Source organism: Musca autumnalis, unplaced genomic scaffold, assembly GCF_047663935.1.
Source record: "Musca autumnalis isolate F117 unplaced genomic scaffold, ASM4766393v1 scaffold_3, whole genome shotgun sequence".
NCBI lineage: Eukaryota > Metazoa > Arthropoda > Insecta > Diptera > Muscidae > Musca > Musca autumnalis.
In genome coordinates this window covers 175,714,586-175,731,081 of record NW_027411866.1, presented here as the reverse complement: position 1 = coordinate 175,731,081, position 16,496 = coordinate 175,714,586, and the positions used below count along the sequence as shown (strand labels likewise).

General features: G+C 36.6%; 1 protein-coding gene across 1 annotated transcript in view; it reads left to right on the top strand.

Moving 5' to 3' along the window:
• Positions 1 to 16,496, top strand: part of CARPB (Carbonic anhydrase-related protein B) — a 424,717-nt gene that overhangs the window by 319,284 nt on the left and 88,937 nt on the right. The gene's annotated exons all lie outside the window — the stretch shown is intronic.

Genomic DNA, 16,496 nt, shown 5'->3' with positions numbered 1-16,496 from the left:
TATGAAAGCGTGGACCTGTGCAGACATAATTCTGGCGAACAGTTTTACATCACATTGAAGACTAAATACCAAATTTCAGTCCTTTTGGTGGAATATTAAAGACACAACCTTCAAAATACGAAAAATCGGGAGGTACCTTTCCATGGGGGCTATATGAAGGCGTGGACCTATACCGACAAATTTAAAGGGGATGTTTGAATACCCCCAACGAAGTCTAAATACCAAATTTCAGCCATTTCGGTGGAATATTGAGGGCACAACGTTCAAAATACCGAAAATCGGGAGGTACCGTTCTATGGGGGCTATATGAAGGCATGGACCGATACCGACAAAGTTCTGGGAGAAAGTATTATACCACTAACGTAGACTAAGTTCCAAATTTCAGCCATTTTGGTAGGATAATGAAGCTAAAACCTTAAAAATACCGAAAATCGGAAAGTACCGTTCTATGGGGGCTATATGAAGGTGTGGACCGATACCGACAAAATTCTGGGGGAAAGTTTTATACCCCTAAAGAAGACTACGTACCAAATTTCAGCCATTTTGGTAGGATCATGAAGCTAAAACCTTAAAAATACCGAAAATCGGGAGGTACCGTTCTATGGGGACTATATCAAAACGTGGACCGATTTATCCCATTTTCAATACCAACCATCCTGCAAGTAATAAAAACTTCTGTACCAATTTTTGACTCTCTATCTTTAAAATTGCGAGCTGTATCTTGATTTCAACAGACAGACAGACGGACGGACTGACGGTCGGACGGACGGACAGACGGACATGGTCAAATCGACATAGAATTTTATGCTGATCAATAATATATATACTTTATAGGGTCTCCGACGAATATTTCGATGTGTTACAAACGGAATGACAAATTTAATTATACCCTCCATATGGTGGAGGGTATAAAAATCGCTGGAGCGCCTTTTAAATAAATCGCGGTCAAAGTTCACATATTTAGGGATTTTTTAGGTTTTCACCATTTTGCTTGGAAACCGTTAGCCCCATCGAAATTTTATTGCAGAAAATATTGTAGATGTGAAAATTCCCTACAAGATTGACCTTTACCATATTTCCGCAGGTTTTACCATTTTTGAGATATAGAAGTTCAAATTGGGACAATGCACTGACTGCATCGTCTGCTTATAAAACAACGTCATTTACGGTGCACCTTAACTAACTTTAAATAAAAACCGATTACATCTGGGAAGTTTTTGCGGATTCTGAAAAAGCAATGTTTAGAGATGAGAAAATTCCAAAAAACAAGAAAAATCGCTGGAGGGATTTTTAAATAAATCGCGGTCAAAGTTCACATTTTTAGGTTTATTTTAGGTTTCGCGATTTTGTTTGGCAACCGCAAGTCCTATCAAGAGAAAATGTGGTAGCTGCGAAAATTCTCTAGAGGATTGACCGCTATGATTTGTTCCTTCAGATCATATTTTTAGTTTTTTGCTTGAAAAAGGTAAGTCTTATCGAAATGGGACTAAAGAAAATCGTATAGCTGTGAAAATTCCCTACAAGATTGGCTGACGTAATTTTTTCCTACGCTGTACCATTTTTGAGATTCATATATACCCTACTTACAAATCCCTCTACTAACCCATTATTTTAAGAAGGGCATGTTGCACTGATTTACTAGTTATTCTATGTCCACTGGGAGTTGAAAAATAAGCTATAAGCTAAGAAAAATATTTTCTATTTGTAGAACAGTTGAGGTTTAATTTGTTTTCATATTTTTATTTTATTTCGCTCTTTGCTGGATTTAAACATACGAACTTCTGCTTTGTAGCCGTACACACTACATACTAGGCGACGCGTACGAACATTAAGATTTGTTTAAACGCTTACATGTGTTTAAAAGTACCCCGTTGTTTAAAAGTACCCCGTCGACGGTGAGCATTGAACACACAATCCTTGTATTTGTAGTCGGACTCACATTCTCTGGGCCACCGTACTCATATCATTGTAAGGAGTAATATTAATAGTAATAGTAAATAAATAAATAAATAAATGACTAACGCATCCGAATTTATGCTTGGTAAGTTTAAGTTTCGAAATTGCAGTCATGACCTTTTTTATAAGAAAAAGAAACAGTCATTGGATTGTACCAATTTGAACTTCTATATCTGAAAAATTGTCAAACCTACGATAATCTCATAAAAGAAATATTTTAGAAAATTTTCACTGCTACAACATTTTCTTTAGTTCCATTTTGATAGGCTTTGATAGGTTTCCTAGCTAAATTGTGAGAACCTAAACAACCCTACAAATGTGAACTTTGACCGTGATTTATTTAAAAATCGCTCAGGCGATTTTTTTGTTTTTTATACCCTCCACCATAGTATGGAGGGTATATTAAGTTTGTTTTTCCGTTTGTAAGGCATTGAAATACTCATTTGCGACCCTATAAAGTATATATATTCTTGATCAGGGTAAAATTCTAAGTCGATCTGAGCACGTCCGTCCGTCCGTCCGTTTGTGGAATCACTTTAGCATCCACAAAAATGGAGATAGTTCGCTGAAATTTTAGGAAAATGCGTCTTTTGTTTGCAGGCAGGTCAAGTTCGATGATGGGCTATATCGGTCCACGTTTTGGTATAGCCCCCATATAACGGTACCCCCCGATTTGCGGTATTTTGACGTTTTTAGCTAAATGTTTAGACCGATTTAGCTATAATTTGACATTTAGGGTTCTTAAGTATCAATAAACTTATATAACAAAAGTTGTGGACATAGGTCCACGTTTTGGTATAGCCCCAATATAACGGTACCCCCCGATATACGGTATTTTGACATTTTTAGCTACATTATCAGACCGATGTAGCTATAATTTGACATTTAGGGTTCCTAAGTGTCAGTAAACATATATAACAAAACTTGTGGACATAGGTCCACGTTTTGGTATAGCCCCCATATAACGGTACCCCCCGATTTACGGTATTTTGACGTTTTTAGCTACATTTTCAGACCGATTTAGCTATAATTTGACATTTAGGGTTCTTCAGTATCAATAAACATTTATAACAAAAGTTGTGGACATAGGTCCACGTTTTGGTATAGCCCCCATCAGGGACGTACGCAGGATTTCATTTCGGGGGGGGCCCAACTTGACCAAAAATCATGAAACTTAAAAATGTTGTGTATCGTTACGTAAAGCTATTTTAAAGTTTTTTTTACGATTTTATGCATATTCAATATTGCCACAAAGTTAGAATTGAAATTAACCATATCAGACCACGTTCGTTATAGTCCCCATACAGAAGTTTTTAACCAAATTCTCCAATGAAAATTTCAAATGTATACTGCCCAAAATTAAACCACATTAGCTCTTATTTGGCATTTTGGGTTCTAAATCCCACAGCGAAAGCTTTCGAAAGATTTTCTATAATTCGAGGCTATTAGAATAATTTTTAAAAATATCGTCAGTAATATGGAGTTTGGAAATCCTTTTGGTGGAAGAACTTCCATGCAAAAAGTGCGAATATGTCGAATAGATATATACAGTGTTTGGAGGATATAAACAGTTCGACTCGAACATAACGCCGTTTCTTCTTTAAAGTACATATATTATACACTAACTTCAGTGCAAATAAAAAAGTTTTGTATTATTGTAAGAAAATAATATTCTTTAAGTGCATAAAAACGCCAAAACTTTACTATTTTACCAGAAGTGATAGAGTCAGTGAAAGCCAATTAAAAATTTAGAAAATTATATTAAAAAAAGAAAAAACATCAGGAGCCGGGCGATGCAATCTACGACTCATAGACTCCGAATCCTACTCGCAGTACTGTTTGAGACTTCGCAAAAACATGATCGAAAAAATATCTCTAAAAAAAGCTCGGCAACATTTTGGCTAAATCCTGAAAAAATAGAATAAGTCGGAAATCTCCATCTGATACATCAATGGTTTCCAACGACCAATCCGTTCTGTCGGCACAGCGGAGGCAAACTTATGAAAATTCATAACTTTTGTTTTCTGGAAAACAAGAAAAAGTAACAGTCGGGTTTGCCTACAGAGATGTACCCTCACCCTGTGTTAGTTGAGACTTTTATATAGACTGATCGAATACGGGCTGCATAGCCAATTTTTTCTGTAAATGGTAGCCAGGAAGTTTCAGAATTTCGTCTCCTTTTTTGACGTATAAACTTTCCGACAATAACTTCGAAAAATTTGGGGTGTACAACTCCTCGTTTGTTGGCGTTATGCTAAAAAATCTGACTTCGATGAAAGCGCAAAAGTTTTGCACGTTTATACAGACTATACCTGAAAGAATCAACTGATAAAGTCCATTTTGGAAGTGGACTTAATTTTGGAAGCCAATTTAGTTGGTCGGCGTAAGATTTAAAGCTTTTGGACCAATCCTGACAAAACCGTGGACTCACCCAAGAAAAATACAATATCGCTGTAAACGTGACCTCAAGAAGTAACATTGATCAAAATGTGCAATGGCTCCTCGAACGGCCCTTATACTACACTGAGGTTGGACTTTTGTCCAGGGATGTATCCGAAGATGTTGTCCCAAACAGACCCTCTTTGTACTTGAAATATGAACGTTTGGAAGTAATTTGAGGATGTTTAAAGTTTCCGTCAAATCGGATAATTGAAATTTTGTGTTGGAGGTACCTGAAGGAGTGAATCGATCCATATTCGAACGTACTCTAGGTCTCGAAAAAATCGAATTGGACTTTGCTCAAGATTTTAGGGAAACATTTTGAAGTCTGGCTGGGGAAGTGTCCAAAGGAAGTTTGAGCAAAATATTGCGAGATCCAAAAAATTGACAAAATCTGTTGACCTGTTCGAAAGTTATAATGGGCTCGAGTCAGACAGATGGATGGACTAATTGTGATAAAGCGACTCCAAATTGTTTGACGCGTGTTACAATTTTATCATTAGCCGAACGGCTGTGGTTACAATATCACGGTGCTCTTGAACCAATGTTAAATGAAAGGAGCTTACAACTGGGAAGATCTTGCGGATTCTGGAACAGCAATCTTCATAGACAAGAAAAATCGAAAAACAAGAAAAAATCGCTGTAGAGATTTTTAAATAAATCGCGGTCAAAGTACACATTTTTAGGGTTTGCTTGGAAACCGCAAGTCCTATCGAAATGGGGCTAAAGAAAATGTTGTAGCTATGAAAATTTGTTCCTAGGATTTTCCATTTTTGAGATATAGAAGTTCAGGTTACATTTTTAGGTATTTTGTTAGGTTTTCACGATTTGCTTCAAAACAGTAAGTCTTTTCGAAATGGGACTACAGAAAAATCTCTACCAGATTGGAATTCGTAATTTTTTCCTCGGTTGTACCATTTTTGAGATAAACTTAAACTTAAACTTAAGTTGGGAAATTGTAGTCATGACATTAATTTATAATGAGGCGATACAATCTGTGAATTGTCCCAATTTGAATTTCTATATCTCAAAAATTGTTAAACGTACGAAAATATCATAAGAGAATTAGAATTTTCACTGCTACAACTTTTTCTTTAGCAAAACCTAAAAAAACCTACAAATGCGATTTTTTTTATTGTTTTCATCTAGGGTGTAAGCTTCTTCCGTTTACAAATAACAGCAGATTTTAATACAATACCAAATAACCAAAGTTTGAGCATTAATTTCGTTTACGGTTGTTTTTAGCTACAAATTTGTTACTGATAAGAAAAATTTCAGATGGACATGCTATTTATAACAGATATTATCACTTTATAATGCACAACAATAAATTGTTCTCCATTATTTTCTCCCACTACTAAGCAACAAGTTGATATAAAATAGGAATACAAAATGGTGATTAAGGCGGTAAATCAATTTTCTAATTGGTTTTCGAGATATACTCCACCGAAAACCCTTGATATCGCTCATTTACTCAAAGAGTGGCATAACTCAAAAAATGCGTTTTCTGAGTTAACAATTTCTATTTTTTCTACGACTTCTACTTCATCTTGTGTCAAATTTTCATACTGATATCTCTAAAACTCGACGAGTTACAGCTCATTTACTACGAGTTTCGCATAAATCAACACAAAACTTTTTTAGTTTATGAATCACTAGAACATAGAAATTTAGCACTGTTATCCTGCTAGCTGTTTGCAAAATATGGTCCAAGTAGTTATTTTAGTTTTTGTGTAATAATTTTTTAAGTGGAGAAGTCAAATTTCAGTCGCCAACTTAAAACGCGTTTTTCTCGAAACTGGATTTTTCGAGATGTGTCACTCTTTGAGCGATATATCCTACATATTGTCCAATAGACACTTCATTTTATGTACTTCTAATCCGCACAACATTGAATTTGTAATCATTTTGAAAACAAAATGAGTTCAAAATCTCAAGACCTTTATATTCATTACAGAATTCCAAAACACTGGGATGGCATAAAGAAGGAATTCAGTTTTAGTTGAAGTTTCTCTCAAAAAGGTTATTCAAACAAAAAAATTTTAAATATTTCTTCAGACGACTTGTTGATAAAGTACATTTTCAGTACAGAACCTTCAGAACAATATCAGTTTTCATTTGAAATTTCAAAAACAAAAATTATTTTAGGGACAAAATCGTAATAATTTGTTAAAGTAGCTCAAAACATTTTGTCGGACCAAACCGTTTCGGGGGGGGCCCGGGCCCCCTGTGCCCCCCCCTGCGTACGTCCCTGGCCCCCATATAACGGTACCCCCCGATTTACGGTATTTTGACGGTTTTAGCTACATTTTCAGACCGACTTAGCTATAATTTGACATTTAGGTTTCTTACGTGTCAATAAACTTATATAACAAAAGTTGTGGACATAGGTCCACGTATTTTGACGTTTTTAGCTACATTTTCAGACCGATTTAGCTATAATTTGACATTTAGGGTTCTTAATTGTAACTAAACTTATATAACAAAAGTTGTGGACCTAGGTCCACTTTTTGGTATAGCCCCCATATAACGGTACCCCCGATTTACCGCATTTTGACGTTTTTATCTACATTTTCAGACCGATTTAGCTATCAATTGACATTTAGGGTTCTTAAATGTCAATAAATTTATATAACAAGTCCATGTTTTGAAATAGCCCCCATATTTTTAGGAATTTTACCAACAAGTTTTAACCGAATTATCCGTAATTTGAACATTTGGCATTTGAAATTCTTAGTGGTCACCGCACCTCTCCACAAAAAATTGTCAAGAAAGCCCCCATATAACGGTACCTCCCGATTTTCAGTAATTTGATGATTTTAACTACAATATTTAACCGAAGTAGCAGTAATTTGACATTTGAAGTTCTTAGTGGTCACAACACCTCTCCATCAAAAATTGTCAACATAGGTCCATGTTCGGATACAGCTCCCATGTAACGGTACCTCCCAATTTTCAGTAATTTGTCAATTTTAGCTACAATTTTTAACAGAACTAACTGTAATTTGACATTTGAATGTTGTAGTGGTCACCACACATCTGCATCAACAATTTTCAACATAGCCCCAATATAACGATACTTCCCGGTTTTCGGTACTTTGAGGATTTTACTTAAAATGTTTAACCGAACGTAGCACCATGTTTTGGTATAGCCCCAAAGCAAACCTCCCGATTTTCCGTACCTTAGCTTTATTTTTTTGGACGAACTTTCTGTAATTTGAAATTTAAAAGTCAACAAAAATTCTGCAACAAAAATTGTTTATTTAAGTTCATATTTTCGTATAGCCCAGATACCTCCGAACTAGCTGTTAATGGCATTTGAAGTTCCCACGTTATGTACCGATTTTCGATATTTTGAGGATTTTTAACCGAATTAGGAGTTATTTGACATTAAAGGCTCCCATCAAAAACTGTCAACATAGGCCCATGTTTTATTATAACTCCTATATAACAGTACCTCCCAATTTCTAGCCCACCAAGAATTGTCAACAGTTAGATATAGGCACCATAAAAAAGGGCCTCCCGAATGAAGCATTTTATGTACATTATCTGACATTTTAACGTACTCACTTAAAGTTGGGGACATGAATGAATATTTTATGGTGGAGGGTATGAAAAGTTCGGCCCGGCCGAACTTAATGCTTTTTTACTTGTTTTTTTTTAATTTTTCTCATCTATGAACATTGCAGTTTCAAAATCCACAAGAACTTCCGAGGTGAATGCTCCTTTCATTTAAAGTTGGCTCAAGAGCACCGTGCTGTTTCCCTATGACGATTCGAATTAAAATTCGTTCGAACTACAACCAAACATCTGTTTTTTGAAATATATTTGAGTAATTTTTCTTTTCAATCAAGCAAAAATTGTCTATAAAAATCAGGAGTTTGGTAGTAATTCGAACGAATCTAAATTCGAATCGTCTTAGAGAAACCGGCCGATAGTTTCAGCATGAAGTGCGACTTTATAGGCCTAAAAAAAAAAAAAAAAAAAAAACGGAAAACAATAAGCTTAACATACATTTGTGTGTATGTAGCAATCTAAACAAAAATTACCATAATAATGAGGAAATAAACAAATCTAAATCCGACATCATAGCACATGTGTATAATGTATGTATATGTACATATACCTACATACATATGTATATTAATCCACCATGATCATTGCTTGAGGGTTTGTGGTGTTTGAAATACTTACAAAAATAATTATATGTATATATGTACGTATGCTTTGTTAAAACAGAATACAAAATGATGACGTTATTAGCAACGGCATTAAATGCTGAACAATCTTGCAAGGATTTCACAAGGATTAATTAAAATTACCAATTAAGAATTCATTAAATTACAACAAAATTGTTACAGATACTTGAACGTTAACCACGACTCACGCAGTAATTTCGCTTGCATGAAGAAAGAGGGCAACAAGAAATAGGCTATACATACATACATTATAAGATGTTAAAGAAGACCGTTAGGGATTGCGAAATGGGATCTTTTACTTAAGGACTTTTGGAAAAAAAAACGTAAGATAGAAAATTATTTTATTAGGAAATAAATACAATTAGAAGAAAGTAGGAAGTTAGTGTCCCGACCAAAGACAACACACACAAATATATTTTACAACAGTCTCGGAAGATCGCTGATCAAGGCACTCAAATTGCTCTAGGTAACTTTAATGCAGAGGAGAATATAGCCTCTTCGGTGAAACATCTAATTACGGAATGAGGCTTTCCGAATTGATGATAGTTATCAGCATCAGATTCGGGTAGAATACATCGACTCGGATCACTACTTTGTGTGCTATCACAACGATTTTTAATTGAAAAGTTTGCTGCTTTCAACCTTAAATTCCAAACAACAGCATATTCAGAAATACAATACAAATAAAATCTTCAAAATGAATGAACTCGGGTGTTACCATTTTGGGTGGAGATGTTCTTTGACCACAAGGAACCGTAAATGACAAATTGACAAGTTCGGTCGGAAAGCTTAAAACGTCTAAATAATTTAAATATGGACCAATGTCCACAGTTTTTGACAGATAAGTTTCTTGACCACCAGGAACTCCAAATGTCAAATTATAAATAATACGGTCTGTGGCTAAAAACGACAAAAATGCCTGAAGTCGGGCGATACCGTTATACAGGGGGGCTATACCAAAGCGTAGGCTGATAGCGCCCATCTTTTAACTTGACCTACTTGCAAACAAGGGACGCATCTTTCCAAAATGCCAGCGTTCTATTTTAATTGAGTGATTACCACATACGGAAGGGCAACTTTTATTGAGGGCTACCTAGGATGGCTACCTGGGCGGTCATTATTTAAGGCCCTATTTAAAGCATAAATCCCTACGGAACATAACATTCAACTTGCTCAGATACATAGATCGACTACTTTGTGCACAACTGATAAAACTTCTGGAAGAGTACGGTACATAAAAACGTCGACTCATGGGAGCAGCTGCTTGCCATCACGAAGATAAATGGCGAATGGATGTGCAAAGAGGATAAGAACGTCTACACACTGCAAATTGAGAGCAAAGGCCTCATTGGTCACCCCAGATGCAGACCAGCTGGTTCCAATACTATCCAGCCATGCATGTGAAAGAGTAGAATATAAGCGACGGTGTCCACTCTTACCAGCTCAGCGATACTTGATTATTCCGAAAATAGCACGGACTCATACGACAGCAGTAGAAATAGTTCTTGGGAGAATGGTAATGCACAATCAACGAACAAAAGGAAGCTTAACACAACAGGCATTGGCAGACGCTTTGTTATAAGCTCAAAGATGTCGCTCTACCTAACATCATGTCACCCAGGAATCCAGAAAGTATACATGGAAGCTACTCGGCCGGCTGAAGGCGTACTTGGTAAGTACGCTTTATCTGGAGAAATGGAGCATGCACTTTGACTACAAATACACTGATACCTTTGAATAACAGAGCGTGGCTAAATCGACTACGTTCAAAGTGGAAAAAGGGGAATCTCAATCAATCCCAGAAGGACTCCAAAATGTGTTGGATGAGTTCAACCTGTTAGGATCAATTGTTGTTGTAGCAGCATTTAAACCTACGTAGAAACATAGGTTTAATGCTGGGTTGGCAGCCGCTGGCCGAAACACTATGGTTCCGGGTAAATCCGGTACGAACTAACCCGCTGCCGTGGGATTGTGGTAATCAATTTTGATGACTGTTGCCGATACAGTAAACATGAATACCAGCCAAATAACAAGCGTTGTACTTCGACTACAGGAAACATTTGAAGAAAAAGGTCACCCGCAGTGTGTGTTCTTAGCGTTGTCAAGAACGAGGAGCTCCATGGGTGTCAAAAATCACAAAACATCGATTCCTTCTTTCTGTAGGCGATAACGAATTTTGTTCAATTGAAAGCAGGCTTCAGCAATGGTAAAAGTGGGATTAAGGAGGAAGGCGGCTAGAGAGACATGAAGTTTTTTCAACCTCACTCATCTCTGTTTGTGAATATTCTGATGCCTGAAACCCGAAAAAGGTTTATTCATTTCCTACTCATGGGCTAACAAGTGAGCATAGTCGGGCGGGGCCGACTATGTGATACACTACACCACTACCCCTGTGCATTAGCTTTTATATCATCAAACTCAATATGCTTCTTTCTATCTGGAACCCCCATTAACCACCAAAATTTTGCGAAGGCTACTAGAAGCCGATACATTCGCAAAAGCTCAAAATTTTGAATTTTTCTCCACATTAGCCTTTTGCCTATTCCGACCTTTAAATATTATCCGCCTATCATAAAAATCAGTAGGTTTCTCCCTCTGTTTGACCCCCATCAACTCAATTCAATTTCGTGATTACCCAATCAAAATTCCGACCTGTAGCGTGATTAATATAATGTATAATTGTTCCACAAAAATCCCAGAAGGGGCAAGGGAGATGCATTACCGACAATTGCGATATCTCCGTCGTTTGACTGCCTATGCCAACCTACTTTGCATCAGTATAAAGGACTACTCCAAATAGAAGCGGAAGTTATGGCGTATAAATAAAACTATGATTTTCTCCACGTAAGTTTTTGACCATTCCGAACCCTGAATATTATCCGAGCATCGCCAAAATAGGCTTCTTCCTCTCTTTGAGCCCCCATCAAATCCCAAAATTTCGTTATTATCCGAAAAAAAATTTAACAACAAATAAAAAAGTATCAGTCGGCTTTGCCGACAGAGATATACCCTCAGCCTGTGTGGATTGAAATACTTTTTTTTCTCAAAAAAAAAAAAAAAAAAACTGTATTTAGGGGGGGTTTTCAAAATATGGATAGGATTAAAGCTCAAAAGTTTGCGTGGATAACGATAGATAGGGCTTTTTTATCACACTAGCCTACGAAAAAGATAATATCGCTGTAAACAGGACCACTAGGAAAACCTTCAGTAAAAATATCCACAGGATCCTCGAACAGACCCTTAACCACATAAAAATGTTGAACATTTGTGTGGGTGGTACCACAAGAATTGGACAGATAGGGCCCAAATTTGAACATAAACTAAGTTTCGACAATGATTAGAGATCCAAAGTTTGAACCAAATCGGTTGCTACGTCTATGAGAAATCGCACTTACCATTTTAGCGAATATTTTCGAACATTTGTGGGGGAGGTACCGGAAGGAATGGACCTATAAGCACCACCTTCGAAGAAATATTATAATATCCAGAGAGTGGACGAACGCGGAATTCGGTTCGAGCTCTCCAGCTACTACATATGGTGTCATAGGGGTTTTAAACAAAATTCGGGCTGTTTTCTCAATAAGTATGGACTTGCCCCTGAAAAAACTTTTACTGTCGTAATTGAGGCAGCGAATGCAAAGGGTTAATTAAAATCGCAAAAATGGAAAATTGGGTTGGATTGCCGACTATAGCTATATCTCCCTTGTTTGACATCCTACACCAACCAACTTTACATCGATGTAAATTGATTACTTTCAATTTCATAGCCAGGTTTTGCTTTTGGTATACCCCTTATAAAAGCGGAGATATTCGCTTTGTAATAAGACGTTGAATTTTTCTCCAAATAAGTTCTTTAGTAGGCTTTTTCCCCTCCGGGACCTCCATTAACTCCAAAAATTTGGTGACGATCCGATCAAAATTGCGACCTGTAGCGTAATTACAAGGTTTATATGGACAGACGGACGGACAGACACACATTGCCAGATCGACTCAGCTCATCGAGACACTCATTTTTATATCCTCAGCATTTATGCTAACGAGGGTATATACACTTTCATACGGGCAAAATGTGCCTCATCGAAATAATGGTTTTAGACCCCAAGTATGTTTGGACGAAATGTGTTTTGGACAATTTGGAGTCGATTGAGCAATGTCCGTCCGTCTGTCTGTCTGGCTGGTGCGCACGATAACTCTCGAACGGATGAACCGACTTGGTCCAAAATTTGGCTTTCGTAATATTTTGTCCAAACATAGTTTAAGTTCGAAGATGGGCTATATCGGTCAACTCCTTCCGGTACTTCCCCCATAAAAGTTCGAAAATGATCGGAAAATTTGTGTGCACGATAACTCTGGAAGGGAGTGACCGATGTAATCCATACTTTGCACATCCTAATATATCTACCAGATATAGATCAGGTTCGAATATTAACTATATTTGTCATCCCCTTTCTGGTACCTCTCACACACAATTTCGGATAAGTTCACTTTATGACCTGCTCTCGAATGACTTTAATTTTGTTGAAGCGATTTGCAATCGCTACCTCCATTACGACGTTAAAAGTTTTTTCGGGGGCAGGTCCATATTTCTTAGCAAAAAAGTTCCTATGTCACACATATGTGACTGTCGGAGAGCACGATAACTCTCGAACTGTTCAACCGATTTGGTCCAACATTTGGTCTTCGTCATATTATATCCAAACTTAGTTTCATGGGGCAATACCGGTCCACAACTTCCGGTACTTCTCCCCAATATTTAAAAATGTCACTAAAATGCTAGGACAATATCACTTGAATGGGGCAACCAATTTGGTCCAAAATTTGGATCTACTAATATTTTGTCAAAATTTTGTTTAATTTCTAAAATGGACCATATCGGTCCTCCCTAAGGGTACCTCCCCCACAAAGGTTCAACATTTATGTCTTAGTGCAGTTAATTCCTAATCCATAATTGTCGGCAACTTCAAATGTCCAAAAAGGGCCACAAAATTCTGAAGAGACCTTAAATACATCGATCAGTCCGTAGGTGAAAGTTTCACTTCACACTGGCTGAGGGTATAAATCTGTCGGCAAAGCCGACTGACACTTTTTTACTTGTTGTATATATATGTTTGGTGAAGATCTGATCAAAATTGAGACCTATAGCGGGATTTCAAGCTTTAGATGGACAGACGGACGGACGGATGGAGGGACGGCCACACATAGCCAGATCGACTCAGCTCGTATAGACATTCATTTTTATATATAAGTACCCAGCAAAATGTTCGATGCCAAAGATGACATTCAATCATGGGTGCAAGTGATCTAGCATGTCATCTTTTTAGCATCTTCATCGATGAATTTTATATGAGCGTGGACCCCAAAAGATGACGTTCTTTTCTGGATCCTAAGCATGTCATTTTAACCAATGCGTTGACATGTCATTTCCACCAATGCTTTGGCATGTCATTTCCACCAATGATTTGACATGTCATTTTCACCAATGCTTTGACACGTCATTTTCACCCATGCTTTGACATGTCATTTTAACCAATGCTTTGGCATGTCATTTTAACCAATGCTTTGGCATGTCATTTTCACCAACCCCTTGGCATGAAATTTTCATATTGTTTGGAAAATGGAAATGCTGTATTGAAATATGGTTTTCATGAAAAACAAAACTCTTTATTAATTCAAACGAATTCATGAAATAGCTACAATTAATTTATCAGTTTAGTTTTTCAAAAGTTTACATCCAAAATTGCAATGTAATCACCACCGCTGCAACGCAAAAGATTACTTCCTCCGTTCTCCGCAACTGATATTCTTTCATCTTACAAAAGGTTTTTTCAATTATCTTCCCATCACCAGTTCAGATTTCGACATGGACTCCAAATGCACTCCTTTAAGTATTTTTATTTCGTAAATTACTTTTATTTTATAATTTTGTTATTTTATAACAACATTTTGGTAATTTATACTCTTTTGTTTAGTGACGGAAATTGTAGGGATCTACAACCCGGCTTGCTTTAGGGATCTCTAAGAACAAAATGTAACGAACGGGGAGGAGAGACTTTTTATGGAAAATACCATTTATGCTTAATTAATTTATTTTTAAGTGTTTCTTTCCAAAAGTAGTTTCTTCTTTATTTTCAGATTCTTGTTCCTTTTCGTTTCGGACTTTTTTTTGAAATTCCAAGAAGCGAGATTTGATTGATTTCATTCTATGTCAGATTTAGAACAGACAAGGGAACTTTTAAAATAGCAATGTGTGCAGTCCGATTCTATTTTTAGCTCGATGGTTGGGACTTCATATAATACCAATTGTTTAGAAGTTTTAGTTGTTTGATATGCAGGAAATGTAAGACAACATCACGATGACAGTTCTAACAACTTTGGTCTGTTCCAGAAACTGCAAGAATCTACTATTTTTACTACGATAACAATTTTTCGATTATGTTATCGGAAAAAAATAGTAAAAATTAGTAGATTTTTGCAGTACTGGAACATACAAAATGAAAATAAACAGGTGTGTAAATAAAAACACAAACATCATCTCTATTGGATCGATGGAATGGGTACAAATGCTGATGAAAAGATCGGATCTTTCACGACTTCCTTTGCATTGGTTCAAATCCTAATGAAAAGATCGGATCTTTCACGACTTCCTTTGAACCAATGCAAAAGATGACATGAAATCACGTCATCGCAAAGAACCCCTTCCGTCAAATTTTGCTGGGTATAGGCCTAAGACCATTATTTCGATGCGTACAAACTTTTTGACCAAAACCAACTTATAATACCCTCCCCACATATTGGTATAGGGTATAATTATTGATTCAGTATTCAATTGTTCCGCGCTGAAGATTTTAACGAATTATATGTAGCTCTGAATGACTAACCAAAAGCTGTTTAACACTTGAGGACCCAGCAGTGCTTGAACCAGAGCTGTGAGCGTGCGATCAAAGTTATACAAGACTCATATAACTCTTGTCGCAAAAAGGAAAACCTTTGTACAAAATGTTATGAGCAGCAAAGGCTAAATTTACTCAAAAAGTATCTGAAACGGACAAATACACTAGGATAGATACCAACCCAGCAAAAATTGAAGGAAGGGGTTTCATGCGATGACGTGATTTCATGGCATGTTTTGCATTGGTTCAAACGAAGTCGTGAAAGATCCGATCTTTTCATCAGCATTTGAACCCATGCAAAGGAAGTCGTGAAAAATCCGATCTTTTCATCAGCATTTGAACCCATTCCATCGATCCAATAGAGATGAAGTTTGTGTTTTTAGTTATAGAAAATTTTCTAAACATATAAGATTAATTATTTACAATAGGCTTGATGTTGTCGGAGACTCGAAATCACAACCAACGTTGTTAAAACTCTCGCCGTAATGATAACGTCATTGCAAGGGGTTGGTGAAAATGACATGCCAAAGCATTGATGGAAATGACATGCCAAAGCATTGGTGAAAATTACATGTCAAAGCATTGGTGTAAATGACATGCTTTGGATCCAAAAATGAATAGCATCTTTTGGGGTCCACGCTCATATAAAATTCATCGATGAAGATGCTAAAAAGATGACATGCCAGGTCACTTGCACCCATGATTGAATGGCATCTTTGGCATCGAACATTTTGCTGGGAAGTATACTTTAATAAAATCCATTATTTCCCTGAGGCTCATTTCTAACCGTATCAAAGCCTAAAGACTCAGGGTGTAATAATTAAATTGTTTAATAAAATTGGTAAAAATAGCTACAAAAATAATTGTATTTATACTAGACAAATAATGCCAATATTTATACATTGTAAGCCCTAAAGGCAACTACTCAACGAAATAGTGAAATGTAAATACCGACAGACACACACACACATACAGGCATTTTGACACATTCAAACATGAAAGGAAACGTGAA